This window comes from Eumetopias jubatus, unplaced genomic scaffold (genome assembly GCF_037043125.1).
Source record: "Eumetopias jubatus isolate StellerSeaLion01/CBP00866 unplaced genomic scaffold, mEumJub1_p1.0 scaffold_13, whole genome shotgun sequence".
In the NCBI taxonomy this organism is placed as follows: domain Eukaryota; kingdom Metazoa; phylum Chordata; class Mammalia; order Carnivora; family Otariidae; genus Eumetopias; species Eumetopias jubatus.
The window spans coordinates 11,798,323-11,804,991 of record NW_028274819.1 but is presented as its reverse complement, the minus strand read 5'-3'; the positions used below and the strand labels follow the sequence as shown (position 1 = coordinate 11,804,991).

Genomic DNA, 6,669 nt, shown 5'->3' with positions numbered 1-6,669 from the left:
TGTCTCTCCCTTTTCAGAGTGCAGAAATATTCTCTAGAAGGATAGGAAGGTGGCGTGTAGGTGCAGGATCCATGCCATAGTCACAGGCACCTAGCGGGAGGGAACCCCAGAGAGAGCGCCGGCGAAGAGGGCCCCAGGACAACGATGGGGAGCGGTTCCCCCGGGGAGTCCCAGGGACGTCCTGGAAGGCATCTATTCCCTCTTCCTGTGAATACAGCAGTCAGTAGTCCGGACCCGGAAGCCTGGCGGGTGGGTGCAGAATAAAACAGCCTATTTAATTCCCTCCAGCAGTGCACGGCAAGTTCTCCAGGGGCTTTTGCACAAAGGTTCGCTGTGTCAGTCAGCGCTGGAGGCCCGGCTTTTCAGGTAAGGGTCTGGACTCGTAGCCTACAGGCCCCAGGATTTTACTCCCTTCTCTGAAGGCAACCCGGATTACGAAAGTTTGTTCTTATTTTTAAATTATTAGGAAAAAGGGAAAGCGTCGCCCGAACAGGGACTTGAACCCTGGACCCTCAGATTAAAAGTCTGATGCTCTACCGACTGAGCTATCCGGGCTCACAGCAAAGTTCTCCCTCTGGCGGCTGAAGGCCCTGTTATCGTTTGGGCTCTGAGCTAACAGCACCAAGCTGCAGGAACTTCGGGACTCCTCTGACTGTGATTCAGCCCAATTCCCACCCACCGGCCCCGCCGGAAAGGTGTCAGGTCATTCTTTGACAGCTACATGCAGATTTCTTAAATAAAACGCACCCCTTTTTATTTAGAAACTCCTTGGCGAACATGAATCGAGTTCTGCAAAAGCCTGAGACAAGCCGAGAAGCCATTTATTCATTGTCCCCCCGTACCCCCCCCCCACGCGTATCTTCGCCCTAAAAGCAAAGAGCACGGGGGTCGGAGATCACAGTTCAATGTTAAAAGTAGCAGGTGCCCCCTTCTTCCGAGAAACACCACTTCGCAGTTTGGTCCCCATCTCAGGCGCCCACCTCAAAAGAAGCGCGAAGCGCATTAACTAAAAGGGACGACGTGGGCTCCGGCCAGAAGCGCTAGCAGCCGCCTCGGACCTGGGTCTGGGCCTGGAGAGCACGCCCCCGCCCCTCCCTCCCCGCTCCCCGCCCCTCCCTCCCCGCTCCCCGCCCCTCCCTCCCCGCTCCCCGCCCCTCCCTCCCCGCTCCCCGCCCCTCCCTCCCCGCTCCCCGCCCCGCCCCCACTAGCCGGGCCTCGCCGCACGCGCGCTCCCGCCGCCCTGCGCGGGCGAAGGAGCCTCTCCCCACCTCTCCCCACCTCTCGGCGGCACACGCCACTATTTGCATATTACAGATGCCCTGCTGTCTTTCGGTTTTCTGGGCCTTTACCCATGCTGTTCCCTCGAACAGGCGTACCACCTCCCTTTCTCCCCCTCGCCCGTCCCAAGCACCTTTGAGAACTCAAGGTTCTTGAGTTCTTGGGTGGAAGGATGCAGGTATCTCCCGGTGACCGGCACCATCCCTGGTCTTCACCTCCCCTGCACTGTGGTCCAGAAGGCAAGCATGCAGGCAGTAAATCTTTGAGAACCTCCTAATCAATGCTTTAATAGAGGAAAATACGAGTGCTTTGGTAACGCAGACGGACAACCAGAAGGCAGGTAGAATAGAACCTGGCAGAGAAAAAAAGACATTAAAACTGAGTAGGTGTATGCCATGTGGGCAACAATGGTGGTAATTCAGGCAGAGACACCCTATCTTCGCATTTCTTGCTTGGATCCCAAGTACTTACCGTGGGGATTCTCCCTTTTCTCTTCAGGCTGGAAACTGGGAAGTCCCAACATTGAGAGAGAGAGAGAGAGATTTTAAGAAATTGGTGCCCAGTTATGGGGGGGTTGGCAAGTTTAAAGTCTATTGGGTAGGCCAACAGACTGGAAATTCGGGTAAGTGTTGGTGTTACGGTCTTGAGTCCAACTTCAGCGACGCAGCAAGCTGGAGACCTAGTCAGGTTTTCTGTTTACCATCTTGAACAGAGTTCCTTCATCAGGAAACCCCAGTCTTTGCTCTTAAACCTTCAGATGATTGGATGAGGCCCAGCCACATTACAGAGGATAATCTGCTTTACTCAAAGTCTACTGATCTACATGTTCATCACATCTGAACACCTTCACAGCAGCACCTAGACTGGTGTTTGACTAAACAACCGGCCACCACACCACAGCCTAGCCGAGGTGACCTATAAAATTCCCTGTCGCACATGCTGACATACATCATGCAAACTTTGAACTGCTCAATTTATTAGTACATCATTTTGTTTTCCTTCCTTTTGACCATCATTAGATTTCGAGAGTCCCTCATCAAAATGCATCCTTCCACCCAAGAACCAAAGTTTCGGGGGGACGAAGCCCCTCATCAGCTAGTGTATCGGCACAGATGAACAGAAAGGGGAGGACGTATATAAATAGGTCCCAAAGCAATACTTCTCCATTTTGCCTTTCACCACACCTAGGATTTTTAGGAGGTGAGGACTGAGTCTCCATTCTCTCTCCCCATGTCCCAACCTGGTGTCCAGCCAAAAAGAAGGCATCGCTAAGTGTGTGTTGTTCCATTGCACTGACTTGAGAGAGTGACTCATCATCTTAATAAGTAATAATAAGTATTATTGTTATTCATCATCTTAACAAGTGTAATATCATCAATAAGTATAAGTATTATTATTCATCATCTTAACAAGTAATGATAAGTGTATTATTATATATTATTATATTATATATATTACATAATATATATTGCATATATATGTTACATATATGTAATATGTAAGTATTATAATTATTATTATAATACTCATTATATGTTGTATATAGCATAATATATATTATATAATAACAATACTTATTATTATTGTTACTACTACTACTAGTGTTAGGATCCAGCCCAGAGCCTCCAAATTTCCCTCCCCCCACCCCCATCCCAGACCAGTGTAAACGGCTCTGGAAGCCCCGGCCAGGTAGGATGGCCGATTCTCTGAGGCGTGTTTCCTGGGGATCTCTGCCACCGCCGGCTTGGGTGGTGATGGACGCAAACGCATTTGTACGTGGCGAGATGTTGAGAATAAGAAACTACCAGTCTGTTCTGAAACCCGGATCGCCCTGACTGTTGTTTCTCAGTATATTTACTGGGGCCGGTGGGGCAGGGGGTGCATCGAGTTCAGAGCGTATGTATGTATACATGAGGTACAATAGTGGTTTGCGATTTGGCAAATACCAATTCAGTTAAATTTAAATTTCTGAGAAACAACGAGTGTGTACTTTGTATGGTCCACGCAATATTTGGGACATACTTATACTAAAAAAAAAAAATTCGTTGTTTCTTTGAAATTCAAATTTAATTGGGCGTCCTGTGTTTGATTTGGTAACCCCGGTGTAGACATGAACCAGAGAGGGCTTTCCCATACTCACCACCATCACCACCACCACCACCACCACCACCACCACCACCACCAAAAGGTGTTCTAGGTCCTTATTGTTAAGCCAGCTGGACCAAACCGAAACAGAGGGATTCTCTGGCCGAGGGGGGCCGGGGCTGTCCGCGATCCCCACCGAGCCCCTGCGCGCCCGGACCTGCCCTCCGCACGTGGCGGCTGAATGGCTGCCAAATCCCCGGCGGAGCCCGGGTGCGCTAGTGCCTCCGACCCGCGGAGAAAGTTCCCAGCTCCTGGAACGTCGCGGGGAACTGGAAAGAAGAGAGAGAGCTGGAGTGATTCCGAAGCAAGTGAGCGGCGCCCCGTGCGTAGGGAGAGCGTGGTCTCAGGCAGACCCAAGGTCAGGGAAGGGAGCCTGCCTTTATCCTGAGCAATTGAAAAGCAAAGACATAAATCCCTTTTTCTGTTTTCAGTGTCCTCCCTCACGGAGAGGTAAAAGTGAGGAGATCGGTGCTTTCGCGAACACCCCAAGCACGCGACCGTGCCAAGCTAGAATTCTTCGGCGCTATCTAAAACCACTGCCGAAACCCGGGATCGAACCAGGGACCTTTAGATCTTCAGTCTAACGCTCTCCCAACTGAGCTATCTCGGCAGCTTGTAAAAAGTGCTTTTTGTATTTCCGTAATGAAATAGTATTTGGTTGGTTGTAGCAAGAGGTCAGGATGAGCTCAGCTGCGGGTAAGCATTTAGCAAATATTACAGGGGCGATAAAGCCAAGCCCCTGTTTATAAACCAAAAATGACAAATAATTTTACTTTTCTCAGTTGTTTGGACGCAAGAAATGTATGTATGGAATGTATGGAAATGTATGGAACTGAACAGGAAGGCCATTTGTAAAAGGCTTCACATGTCAAAGTCAAAAGACTTTGCAATCTTACCTCCAGGAGGTGTGCTGTGCATGGAGCCCCTGTATCTGTATGTTAAAAGCACTGTTCTGCTAAACCTCAATCTTTGAAACATACCTCAATTTTTGTAACCCCACCTTGGCATTTTTAAACTTTCAAATAGACACTGTCAAAAAGTGGAATTGACTGAGATCTCTCCCAAAGTCTGAGAAGCAAGCTCTGCTTTAATAATATCCCCTTAATAGGACCTCCTCCTCCTATTTCATTATTTTGCATCTCCTGCATTCACACGTATACAATTGAACTAGCCCCAGCCCTAATTTAATCAGAATCTCTGCAGATGGGGGTCAGGATTGTGTATTTTGTAAACTGACCAGGTGAATATAATGTACAGCCACTCTCAGCATTCCATTCCTGAGTCTCACAAAAATGTAGCTATCACCAAGAGACCCATGTTTTAAATTGCTTACTCAACCTCTTCACGGGAATGGCCAGCTCAGAATGTTCAAAAATGAACCTGTCTTTCCCTCTAAACTTACTACCACCTTCCATCTAAGTTTCCCAAGGCAGAAAAACAGTTTCCTCCCTCCCTCCTTCTGCCCTCCACCTATAATCAGACCCAAGTGCTGTTCATTCCAGTTCAGTATTTCTGGAATCCCTCCACTTTTCTTCATTCTTACATTCTTCCCCAACCTCTTCACTGATCTTCCTACCTGTAAATCCACACTGGAACCCATCACCCTGCTTAAAAATCCTTCACGGGCTCCCTACTTGAGAGCAAAAACCAAGACTTCTATCTTTTTTTTTTTAATCAAAAAAGGAAACATCAAATTTAATTTAAAGGAAAAAAATCAGAAATTGTCTGAGAAAACAACAGAACAAATCAATTCCTGAAAAAAGTTCTTCATTTTGGTGATTATATTTATTGAAAGGGTTGGGGGAAAAAATTAAATGCCCTTTAGCTTAAGAATTTTTGAGTTATCTGCAATGCCAGGGTGGGGGCTCAGTCAGTTAAGTGTCTGCCCTCAGCTTCGGTCATGATCCCAGGGTCCAGGGATTGAGTTGGGGTCATGATCCCAGGGTCCAGGGATTAAGTCCTGTATCGGGCTCCTTGCTCAGCGGGGAGCCTGCTTCTCCTCTGCCCACCGCTCCCCCCCGTTTGTGCTCTCTCTCTCTCTCTCTCTCTGACGAATGAATAAAATCTTAAAAAAAAAAAAGGTGGGGGAATTTTTGAATTACCTGCAAATCAACTCATTTCAGGAGTGGAAGCATCCATGGTCATTTCTTTTTTTTTTTTATGGTCATTTCTTAATATCAAAATTTATGCAGGTTTCTCTTTTGAATGTCTTCTACATTTAAAGAGGCAATCATACAAAATCTCCTATATTCCCTACACGATAAATTCTTTGTTTCAGTCAAGTCTCAATGGAGGGGCAACTAGTACAACACCATCTCCCCAGACAAAAGGTATCGGAATATTCCATTTTGTGGATTTATATATCTGTTCATATGTTTCCTCATCAATTTCTATACTAGTCAATACTAGTCACAGTTTCTTCCACATCTCCCAATATCATATTTAAATGCTGATGATGAGCATGCAATCTGCCTCAAAGCTTTCTGTCCATTTCTCATTTTCACTTAAATTTGCTCATCCAGGGGCGCCTGGGTGGCTCAGTCGTTAAGCGTCTGCCTTCGGCTCAGGTCATGATCCCAGGGTCCTGGAATCGAGCCCCACATCGAGCCCCACATCGAGCCCCACATCGGGCTCAATCCCAGGGTCCTGGGATCGAGCCCCACATCGGGCTCCCTGCTCAGTGGGAAGGCTTCTTCTCCCTCTCCCACTCACCCTGCTCGTGTTCCCTCTCTCGCTGTCTCTCTCTGTCAAATAAATAAATAAAATCTTAAAAAAAAAACTCGCTCGTCCAGGCTGAGCCTGATGAGATCCAGCAGCTCTTCTATGGTGTTGGTAGTTTGCTGCAGGTCCTCGTCGTCCACCATGTTTCCAAACCCAAGACTTCTATCTTTATATGGTATATAGACTTCCATAAATTGGGTCCTTGCTCTCTCCAGCACGGTATCAGTGTTCTTTCCTTGACTCTGAATTCTATCTAGCAATTCATACAGCCATCCAAACTCAGGATGCTTTCCTAGACTTTGCTCTTCATCTTTGTCCATGCTGCTTTCTCTACTCTGCCCTTCCTTAACCCCTATTAAGCCTGCAACTCTCAACTCAGATATGTTCTCCTAGTTCTAGAAGCCTTCTCTGACATGCCTCTTTCCTGTCCCTCCCCACTCCCCATAGGCTGGTGGCCCCCTCCAGTGCTTTCACGCCATTTATCAAACCAGGCTGTAATTGCCTGCTTATCAGAGCTCTTTCTTG

General features: G+C 47.5%; 2 non-coding genes and 1 pseudogene across 2 annotated transcripts; all 3 read right to left on the bottom strand.

The window, feature by feature from the left end:
• Positions 1–482: 482 nt before the first annotated feature.
• On the bottom strand, positions 483–555 carry TRNAK-UUU (transfer RNA lysine (anticodon UUU)). The gene has a single exon. It is a non-coding gene; the product is annotated as a tRNA-Lys (tRNA).
• A 3,405-nt stretch (positions 556–3,960) lies between these two features.
• TRNAF-GAA (transfer RNA phenylalanine (anticodon GAA)) lies at positions 3,961–4,033 on the bottom strand. The gene has a single exon. It is a non-coding gene; the product is annotated as a tRNA-Phe (tRNA).
• Positions 4,034–5,697: 1,664 nt separating this feature from the next.
• On the bottom strand, positions 5,698–6,287 carry LOC148162605 (U6 snRNA-associated Sm-like protein LSm3 pseudogene; annotated as a pseudogene).
• Between the last annotated feature and the right edge of the window lie 382 nt (positions 6,288–6,669).